Here is a 12,155-nt window from a genome sequence, read left to right as displayed (position 1 = left end):
GGATCTTCAGGCTTTCATAGTCTCTGGTGAGAAGTCTGGTGTAAGACTAATAGGCCTGCCTTTATATCTCACTTGGCCCTTTTCCCTTGCTGCTTTTTATATTCTATCTTTATGTACTACATTTGTTGTAATGATTATTATGTGTTGGGAGGAATTTCTTCTCTGGTCCAGCCTATTTGGAGTTCTGTAGGCTCCTTTATATTCATGGGCATCTTGTTCTTTAGAATCGGGAAGTTTTCTTCTATAATTTTGTTGAAGATGTTTGCTGGCCCTTTAAGTTAAAAATCTTTATTCTCATTTACTCCTATTATCTGCTGGTTTGGTCTTCTCATTATGTCCTGGATTTCCTGGATGTTTTGAGTTAGGATCTTTTTGCATTTTCATCTTCTTTGATTGTTGTGCCCATGTTCTCTATGGAATCTTCTGCAGCTGAGATACTCTCTTCTATCTCCTGTATTCTATTGCTGATGCTCACATGTATGGTTCCTGATTTCTTTCCTAGGGTTTCTATCTCCAGATTTGTTACATTTTGGTTTTTATTTATTGCTTCTATTTCCATTTCTAGGTCTTGGATGGTTGTGTTCATTTCCATCACCTGTTTGTTTCTGTTCTCCTCTCTCTCTTTAAGGACTTTTACCTCTTTAGAAGTATTCTCCTGTTTTTCTTTATGGACTTGTACCTCTTTAGCAGCATTCTCCTGCATTTCTTTAATAATCCCCTTCTTTAAGTCCTCTACCAGCATCATGAGGTATGCTTTTAAATCTGATTCTTGCTTTTCATGTGTGTTGGGGTATTCAGGACTGACTGAGGTGGGAGTACTAGGTTCTGATGATGGTGAGTGGTCTTGCTTTCTCTTAGTAAGATTCCTATGTTTGCCTTTCACAATCTGGTGATCTCTGGAGTTAGTTGTTATAGTTGTCTCTGGTTGGAGCTTGTTCCTCCTGTGATTTTGTTAGCCTCTGTCAGCAGTCCTGGGGGTCCAGCTCTCTCCTGTGTCTCAGTGGTCAGATTACTCTCTGCAGGGAAGCTCTCCTCTATCAGGGAAGGTGCACAGAGACCTGGAGTTCAGATCTGCCTCCTTGCTGAAGATGTAGGCCCAAAACAGTGCCTGTCCCAGAAGATGTGTTGCCTCTGCAGTTTATTCACTCACCTGCACAGACTAGCCACTGAGGGACCCTGAACACAATATGCCTCTTTCACCTGCTCTGGCAGACAGAGCCCTCACATGTGGCTACCTTGCCTCTGGCAAGGAAGGTGCCCAAATTTCTGGGGCCTGAAATAGGGTCTATCCCAGAAGTTAGGTTGCTTCTGTCTGTCCCGAATCTCTGTAGCTTCTGAGGTATACACTCTTGCTAGTGCAGACTGGAGCCCAAGCAAACTGGAGCAAAGATGTCTCTCCTTCCAGCTCAGGCCTTGAGACTCCTCCCAGGCAGGGAAAGGTGATTGGTGACTGGAACCAGTAATGGGTCCCCTCCCAGAAGCTGTGTCACTTTTGCATGCTCTCCTCTCCCTGGCAGTGCACAGGCGCAAAGATGGCCCTCCTACAGGTTCAGGCCTTGAGACTGCTGCCAGGCAGAGACCCCACCTCGGGCAGGAAAGGTGCTGGATGACTGGAACCAGAAATGTGATCCTTCCTAGAAGCTGTGTCACTTCTCAGGCAGTGCACCAGAGCAAAGATGGCTCTCCTGCCTGCTCAGGCCTTGAGACTCCTCCCTGGAGGACACCCCTCCTAGGGCGGGAAAGGTGCAGTGTGACTGGAGCCAGAAAGGGGATCCTTCCCAGAAGCTGGGTCACTTCTGCAGGCAGCCCTCTCTGGGCCAGTGCACCAGAGCAAAGATGGCCCTCCTAGTAAATGATTTTTTAGCACAAGTATTTCTTTTAAAATTATTTTTGAGATACTATAATTATATCATTTCTCCTTCATTTTTCTCCCTTCTGATAAACTCATAGGCTCTTCCTTACCCTTTCAAATTCATGACCATTTCTCACTAATTTTGTTCCAGGTATATATGTGTGTATATATGTGTTTATATTCCTAAATATAAACTGACCATGTTTATACTATATGCTGTTATATCTTAGTGCTTACATAAAATGTACAAAAGATAATTTGAATTTCATGACTGTATTTAGAAAAAATTATTACATATGAACAATCACTTGAAACTGACAAGACTGACGATTATAATTACACGTTATACTAGAAATCAAACATGTGCCTGGCTCATCTTCTCATATAAGAATAGTAACTTTCTGATAGGTAGGAGAATAGAAAAGATAAATTTGGTCTTACCAAACATTTTTTAACCTAACAAAAGAAAATTTAAACTCTTCCTCCTATAACTTCAAGGTTTAATTAATTAAAGGATAATAAAATCTATTTATTTGAATTTGTGGAAGTATAATTTAACAATATAATCCTTTATTCACAATTAAGTCATTTTAAGTTATTAAAATTCACACATAATTGGTAACTGCCATACTGTATAATACTGGCATCAGAATTGGGACAGTGAAGTCTTCTCTATTTTATGCAAATGCATAGTAAATCTGAAGAAAATAGTGTGCCAAGCTCTATGCTGTAGGTAACTAATTGCATTTAGTCAACTGTATCTGAAATAATTCTGTATTATCTAGGTATCAAATGCACAATGATAATGATTAATCTTTGAATTAAATCTTCAAACAACAGCATAATAGGGTTACTAAATATACATGGAAACCAAAAATCCATTATAATAATCAATAATATTATTAAAAGCCAAGCAATGAAAACAATGCATATATAAAATATTAAAGCAGCCTGGATCTACCTGTCACCTTAAAGTTTTATAGTGTGTTCCAGTGAGGTGGCCAGGCAGGTAAAGTTGCTTGCCATGCAAACCAAGAACCTAAATTTGATACCTAAAACACACTTACAGTGAGAAGGCATGAATCGACTCTAGCAAGTTGTCCTCCGATTTCCTTATTTACTACATGACCTGAACACATAAACATATACACACACTGTTAATAACAAGACTAATGGTAGTAATAATAGTAATAATAAAAACAAAACTCAAGGAACATGTTTAAAGATAGCATTTGAAATGTGAATAAAGAAATTATCTAATAAAAAATTAAACCCTAAAAAAAGAAATAAAGTAATATATTGGTCTTAAAATAGGAAATTCAACAATTTTCTTGGTACATTAACTATTCAAAACATAAGTAATATTATAGGCCTTTACTTTATTTTATAGGAGAACAAAAACAAATCAGATGGTTTATGTAAAGAAAGAGATAACTGCAAACTGTAAAATCAATATAGTCATTGCTAGGGGGAAGGAACAGACACTAATCAAAGGTTCTTTAAGGAAATAAACATTTGGAGGATTTCCTGCATAAAATTAACATATTTTATACAACACAACTGATGATAATAAAAGAAGAATATAAAAGCTGGATACAATAATAAATGAGTGCAGTCTCAGCACCCAGAATGTGGCAAGATGTCTCAAGTTCAAAGATACCTTGAAATGCATGAGAAAATTATAAATAAATTCATTTTATTACAGAATAGGGGTTGTAGAGATGGTTTAGGGGTTAAGAGCAATTACTGCTCTATAGATCCAAACCAAGTTCAGTTCCCAAAACCCACAGCAAGCCAATTGCAACTAGTTAGCTGTATAAACAGCTCCAGGGGATCAGACAATCTGCTGGCCTCCCCAGGTACCTGTGCTCATGCACACAAACCTACACATAGACTTACACAGATAATAGATCATTAAAATGAAAAAGATTAGTGAATGTATTTTCTGCACAAATTATTAAGTATTAAGCATGCACACAGTTGATATAAATTAATAAGAAAAGAGAAATTTGGCAAGCAGTATTCAAAGTAAATTAATGTAAGGATCACAAAGTTCAGTAACGATACAACACTAAATTACACAATTGAATTGCAAAACAGATGTTAAAAAGAAACTAGCATTTGAATTTATGACTGACACTTTTCAAAAATAATTTTATTTACTTACATTCCTGTCATTGCACCCCCTCTCAGTCCCCCATCCCACAGTTCACAGTTCCTCATCCAATTCCTCCTCCTCCCCCTTGTCTCTAAGAGGATGCTTCTCCCTTCCCCAATTTCCCCTCCCACTCCCTTGGCCTCAAGTCTCTTGAGGACTAGTTGCATCTTCTCCCTCTAAGGCCAGAATAGGCAGTCCTAGGGGCCTCAAACCAGCTAGTATATGCTGCCTGGTTGGTGGCTCAGTGGCTGAGAGATCTTAGGAGTCTGGGTTAGTTGAGACTGCTGATCTTCCTATGGGGTAACCCTCCCCTTCAGCTTCTTCAATCCTTCCCCAAACTCAATCATTGGACAGAAGTCAGGGACTTATGCTATTTTAAAATACATGTATCATTTAATTCTGAACAATATACTGTGTGTTCTTTCACATAAAATTGATGGCAATATGTATTTATGATAGCCTTCTGAGATGGAATTTGGCAGTATTTATATGAATATTATATTTCTTAACAGCCTTGAAATCATTACAAAACAATTTATGAAATTTATACAAACTATAATGTAAATAATCACCATTGAACACAGTGCCCGAGGCCGTGTTCATGCTGGTTTTCTGTAATGAACTTTAAATAGTTAATGACAAATGAAAACAATCTGAATGCCACAAGTAGGCTATTATTTAAACAAATGATTATACTTTCATTTATTAAGTGCATTATGTTCCATGCAGAATTTTACCATGCAAATGTATTCAAGATACATTGTTAAAAGGAAAACAAATGACAGAATATTGCATTATGCAATCAAACTTTAAAAAATAAATGTTTACACTTATTCTACATTCTTGTCAGTGTAGAGTAAACTTGCTATAAGAGCTGGGGAGGCAGGAGATAGAAGACTGGGAGTTCAAGTCCAATTGGAGCTACATGATAAGATCCAATTTTAAAAACAAATAAAGCAAACTTAAAAATATATCTATCTGCCAAATACTGCTTAGTGGTTATATTTGGAAGTTTTAAGAAAGTAAAGAAAGAGTAGAGAAAGAGGAACACGCATCAATTGTTGGTGGGACTGCAAGCTTGTAAAACCACTCTGGAATTCAGTCTGGCAGTTCATCAGAAAATTGGACATAGTACTACTGGAGGATCCAGCTATACCTCTCCTGGGCATATATGCAGAAGATGTTCCAGCTGGTAATAAAAACACATGCTACACTATATTCATAGCAGCCTTATTTATATTAGCCAGAAGCTGGAAAGAACCATGATGTCCCTCAACAGAGGAATGGATACAGAAACTGTGGTACATTACACAATGGAATACTACTCAGCTATTAAATACAATGAATTTATTAAATTCCTCGGGAAATAGATGGCCCTGAAACCTAGAATGCCCAAGACACAATTTGTAAAACACATGAAACAAGGAAGGAAGACCAAAATGCAGAGACTTTGCCCCTTCTTAGAATTGGGTACAAAACTCCCATTGAAAGGGTTACAGAGACAAAGTTTGGAGCTGAGACAAAAGGATGAACTATCCAGTGACTACCCCTCCTGGGGATCCATCCCATAATCAGCCACCAAACCCAGACACTATTGCACATGGCAGAAAGTTTCTGCTGAAGGGACCCTGATATAGCTATCTCTTGTGAGGCTATGCCAGTGCCTGGCAAAAACAGAAGTGGATGCTCACAGTCAGCTATTGGATGGAACACAGGGCCCCCAATGTAGGAGCTAGAGAAAATTCCCAAGGAGCTGAAGGGTCTGCAACCCTATAGGTGGAACAAAAATATATACTAACCAGTACCCCCAGAGCTCATGTCTCTAGGTGCATATGTAGCAGAAGATGGTGTACTCAGCCATCATTGGGAAGAATGGCCCCTTGATCTTGCAAACTTTATATGCCCCATACAGGTGAATGCCAGAGCCAAGAAGTGGGAGTGAGTGGGCAGGGGAGCAGGGCAGGGGGAGGGTATAGGGGACATTCGGGATAACTTTTGAAATGTAAATGAAGAAAATATCTAATAAAATAATTGAAAAAATGAGGTACAGAAGTAAACAAAGAGTTCTCAACTGAGGAATACCAAATGGCTGAGAAACAGCTGAAAAAAATGTTCAACATCCTTAATTATCAGGGAAATGCAAATCAAAACAACCTTGAGATTCCATCTCACACTAGTCAAAATGGCTAAGATCAAAAAATTCAGGTGACAGCAGATGCTGCTGAGGATGTGGAGAAAGAGGAACACTCCTCCTTTGCTGGTGGGATTGCAAGTTTGTATAACCACTCTGGAAATCAGTCTGGCAGTTCCTCAGAAAATTGGACATAGTACTACCAGAAGATCCAGCAATACCCCTTCTGGGCATATACCCAGAAGATCTTCCAACTGATAATAAGGACACATGCTCCACTATGTTCATAGCAGCCTCATTTATAATAGCCAGAAGCTGGAAAGAACCAAGATGTCCCTCAACAGAGGAATGGATACAGAAACTGTGGTACATTTACACAATGGAGTACTACTCAGCTATTAAAAAGAATGAATTTATGAAATTCTTGGGCAAATGGATGTATCTGGAGGATATCATCCTTAGTGAGGTAACCTAATCACAAAAGTACTCACATGATATTCACTCACTGATAAATGGATATTTGTTCAGAATACAGAATACCCCATATACAATTTGCAAAACAAAAGAAAACCAAGAAGAAGGAAAACCAACACGTGGTTACTTCATTCCTCCCTAGAATAGGGAGCAAAATACCCATAAAAGGAGTTACAGAGACGAAATTTGGCGCTAAGATGAAATGGTGGACTTTCCAGAGACTACCCCACCTGGGGATCCATCCCATCATCAGTCACCAAACCCAAACACAATTGCACATGCCAGAAAGATTTTGCTGAAGGAACCCTGATATAGCAGCCTCTTGTGAGGCTATGCCAGTGCCNGGCAAACACAGAAGTGGATGCTCACAGTCAGCTATTGGATGGAACACAGGGCCCCCAATGGTGGAGCTAGAGAAAGTACCCAAGGAGCTGGAGGGATCTGCAACCCTATAGGTGAAACAACAATATGTACCCCCAGTGCTCATGTCTCTAGCTGCATATATAGCAGAAGATGGCCTAGTCAGCCATCGTTGGGAGGAGATGCCCCTTGGTCTTGCAAACTTTATATGCCCCATACAGGGGAACGCCAGGGCAAAGAAGTGGGAGTGGGTGGGTAGGGGAGCAGGGGCGCGGGGGTGATAGGGAACTTTTGGGATAGCATTTGAAATGTAAATATAGAAAATAATAATAAAAAAATAAATAAAGTTACAATGTTTTTTTTCAAAAAAAAGAATAATTTCTCTAAGTACATAGAATATATGCATAATGAAGTCCCACGCTAGCCAGTACCAGAATGCGCAAAGTTATTTATTCCAGAGTATATTGTCTCCCAGTCCCCTCTCCCTTGGCGCTCTTCTTTCTCTGTTTCTTAACTTCTCAGGGCATGTGGTATTCCTCACAACATATGCCTTGATGTTCATATCATCTCATGTTCACTCCAACATAAAGAAGCCACTTAGTTTAGGTGAAGACTAATTAAAGGTTTTTTTTTTTTTGCAACAAATTAGATTTGATTTTGCGTGGTGAACTTACATCTACACCTTAGTGATAACGTCTCAAGATTGGCCTGAAATCTACTGTTCTTAATTAACAATCTAAAAGCCCTTTAGCTAGTCTTAGAAGAGCCTTCAGAGTATACTTATCCTGTTTTATTTTGTGCAAATTCTGTTCATAATTTAAGGAGAACAGTGATGTAAAACATCATTTTATGTAGTTTCTGGGGTGCTAAACATGTATTTTGAAAACAATTGTATTCACATTATTTTATAGGTAAAATATTTTATTAGAATCAGATAAAAATATTACCATAGAACTTGCTCTTCTACATTTTTTGGATACAGTGTTTCTTTGTATAGCCCTTACAGTACTATAACCCCCCCTCTCTTGGTAACTAAGAACTCAAATATCTGCTGGCTTCTCCCTCCCCAGTTTTGAGATTAAAACCATGTACCACCATACCCAGTTCTTTTACAAATCTTAAACCAGCCCTTGTTTGAGTATATTCCAAAGAGTAAAAACAGGTGAAGGACCTAGAAGATGGCAAATGCCAACAGTACATTTTGCACTAAGTCCCTTACCAATTGTTGCTGATTGATCTATTCACCAAGTCAAGCTCTCTGAAGGAAATGAAAGAACAACTATTTGCTCTCAGCACAGGAGTAAAGAGAAGGCCTGTTCAGTGCTCAGTCTCAATTCCTCTAACATTACAATGTGAAATCTCATAATGAGCCCTGCACCTGAAGTGGCTTCTGTGTGGTTGTGCACAATCTGGACACTTTTCAATTATAACCAGGTTGAACCCAAAGCTATTGTCTATGCCAAGGATGCATTTCTATTATATTGTTATATTCAACCATGTTCAGTTAAGTTGACCTACCCATCTCAACAAAAAGAGGAATTATAAAACACCCAACAGAAACCTAAGAACAAATGCTACAAAATAAATTCATAAGTAATAAACAAAATGGCTTTTAATTGTAACACAGCAACTATCCATTTTTATTGTTGTATTTACTGGCTGTGGTTAGATTCACAAGCAGACAATTGTGTGTAAGTCAGAAACAACTTCCTGGATTGAGTTCTCTCTATCCATTATACAGACTATGAAGATTAAACTTACATGTCAATGCTCAATAGAAAACAACCTTATATGTTTTGTCATGTCACTATTCTAAATACTGTTTCTTTTTTATAATTGAAAAAGTATAGCTAAATGCCTTGATTTAAAATCTTCCTAACTCCATTTCATTTTCTACTTCAATTCTGAGTGACAAGTACAATTGGGATGTAATTATATATATTGACCACATACCTATTTTTCTCTAAATCAAATGGTAATGTTTTATATTCTAAAAAGGGTACATTTCAGAGCATATTATTCTGAATATTAAGTTCTGTTATCATCCCTTATCATTAAATATGCATGGTTTTCTCTGAATGCCTTTACTGTTTACTAATCTGTTTTAAATTTTTAAGAGAATTGTGTGTATATATACATATGTAATATTTGTTGCACAAAGCATTCGATTATGAATTATTGTTTACTGAAAAATCTTTTAAACTTCATTTAGTCTAATTCATGTACCTTTACCATGGTTTCTTCTTTTATTGTATATTATCATTCTAAGCAATTTTATGCTGTTTGAAATATACTCTTATTTGGGACTCCAAATGTCCAAAAGATAGCAAGACAATCCTCATTCAGTAGTTATCATGCAAATATTCTCTCAAAGTTTGAGTCCAATCCATATCCTTTCTATCACCCCCTCCTTCTTCCCTCTTTCCCATATCCTATCTCATTTATGCATTCTTTGAACTTCCAAGGTTCCACCATCTGCCATTAGATGGTGCACCTGAAGGTACTTGTTAAATTATTGGCTCTCTAATCTTGGATTTATCCAACCTGCAGAACCATGAGAATTAAACTTCAGTTGTACATAAATCCTGTCACACTCTGTTATAGCAACGTGAAATGACAAGGACACACAAATCTATCTTTAAGTGCAATACAACTTGCAACAACATTTCTGTTTTTATATAAAATCTATCATTTCTCCCATTAAATTGCAATGCTGACTCTGTTGTATTTTTAATTCTTATTAAATTATACAACAGCAACAAATAATTCACAAATTTGGATGAATTGTTCAAAATATTTTCTGCTCATGTTATTAATAACATGTCAGCATTAGGTCTTTCTCTTCTTTTCTTTCTATATTTTTTTTTATTTAGGGATTATTATGAAATGGTAGTTTTTACTTACAGCAGGGAATTTTTGGCAAATGGGGAAAATTCAGATCCAATGAAGTCTTTGTCATTACAGCAATAGTCACAATGGCTAAAGCTTATGACAAGTATGCCCCTCCTGCCCTCCTTTTTCTTTTTCTTTTTCTTTTTCTTTTTCTTTTTCTTTTTCTTTTTCTTTCTTTTCTTTTTTTTTTTTTTATCTAAAATGGCCAAAGCCCAAGATCCATAGAAACATGTGGACAGTGAAGAGCATTGGACTCCTTCCTAATGAAGGCAAAGTGAATTCTTTGCTCATGATATGAAATAGACTACCCTTTTATAGGAAGGAGAAGTTTGGGGTAAATGAAAGTAAAGTACACTATAATATGTGTGAGAATCTTTTTCTAGCCTGTGGTAATGTACAAAAATCAGAAATATCTTACTAAACATAAATTTTCTTACATATTTGCTTGCTTCCTGGAAAACAAAAATTTTGTTAGATATGTATATTCCAAAATATCAACCTGCTATAAGTTCTCAAGATTAACATTATTTTTTTAATTTGTAATATAGTCAATTATATACAGTATACATAATGAAAACCTTATATACATTTACAAATATCTCATTTCTAACTCATATTTTGCATTTATCCTCTTATTTGTAAAATAAAATGTGTTTGCTATTCTAGCCATACATATTTTTGTTTCTTTTTTATTATGACACCTTTTTTGCTTATTTTCTGATTTTTCTTGTATTTTCTTTTACTATCCTTTATATTTTATCCATTGTATTTGTTTTACATTTATAAAATTTCTGCTGAAATATCTCCTGAATATCCTTAGGTTTATTACATTTCTACTTTATAAGTAGCTATAGCTTAATAATACCTAATAGGATTCAGTTCATCTCTCTTACTTTTCCCAGAATATAACTGTCTTGAATTCCTTTAAGTATGCACATAACATACCATAGGACATAGACTCCAACCCCATTACTGCTACACATATTGAATTTTCATTGTTCATTTTTACTGTGAAATGTTATTATATCCTGTAGAAAGCTAAATGTAATAAAGTATTGTCAACATCTGTGCATTCAACATCATCATCTCATTTTTCTTCTGTTGGAAGAAATCCTTCAGAATATTTCTGAAGTAAATGTGTCTTAATCATTTTGATTTTCAACATGCCTTTTCTTCTGCTCCCGAGTGACAGTTCAGCCAAGGATAGTATTATTTTTTTAATTCATTGACAATTATGTCCACTGTGTTTTAACCATACTCACCATCTTCTCATAATTCATCGCAGAAATGTTCCACTTCTCTACAGACACAATGCTGTGTCCTTTGAAATAGAAAAACATCCTGATTGGAGTGAGATGGAATCTCAGGGTTGTTTTGATTTGCATTTCCCTGATGACTAAGGATGTTGAACATTTTTTCAGATGTTTCTCGGCTATTCAGTATTCCTCAGTTGAGAATTCTTGGCTATTCAGTATTCCTCAGTTGAGAATTCTTTGTTTAGCTCTGTACCCCATTTTTTGGTTTTGTTTTTGTTTAGTACAACTGCACCCATTTTAAGTTTGGAACTGTTTACAATACAGGAGGGTCAAATTGCACCAGGGTCCAGACTTTTGTTTGTTTGTTTGTTGTTTTTAAATGTAGTGCTCCTTGGTAGTAGTAGTGGATTGGAGGTTTTCCGCCCCCTGGTGGCTAACAAAGAATACAGCCACCTGGGGAAGTAACCTGTTATTTACACTGCAAGAGAGAAAGAAGCCTTCCTACCTAGGGTGGAAGTAATACATGCCAGGGAGACATTTATGAAGGGACAATAAATAGCTTTTTAGCTATGAGTGATCATGAGTTATATCACAGAGCGAGTTCTTCCAGTCAGGGGGGCTATGAGTATCTGGTGTCAACCCAGACAACAACCCTGGGTTCATAGCTGAACAGCTAGGTGACTTTCGACCTGCCCTCCTCATCTCTAAAATGGGGCAATTGTCCTGATGAACAGAGGGCATAGGGCATGGAATCCTCTGGTCCAGAGTCGGGCCACCTGCCTAAGTGGCAGCTATTATCTTTAATACCACATGTAACAGCACCAAAGTGTCATTCAAGTGAAACATTAGAACTCCAGTATGGAGCAAATGAATAGGTCAGCCATGCATGAGGAAACAAGAAAGCAACAATCTCAAGTATGACTACTGTACCCCATTTTATAATGGGGTTATATCAATTTCTGGAGTCCAGCTCCTTGAGCTCTGTGTATATATTGGATATTAGTCCTCTATCAGATTTAAGATTGGTAAAAA

This window comes from Mus pahari, chromosome X (genome assembly GCF_900095145.1).
Source record: "Mus pahari chromosome X, PAHARI_EIJ_v1.1, whole genome shotgun sequence".
NCBI classification, from domain to species: Eukaryota; Metazoa; Chordata; class Mammalia; order Rodentia; family Muridae; genus Mus; species Mus pahari.
This window is presented reverse-complemented; position numbering follows the sequence as displayed.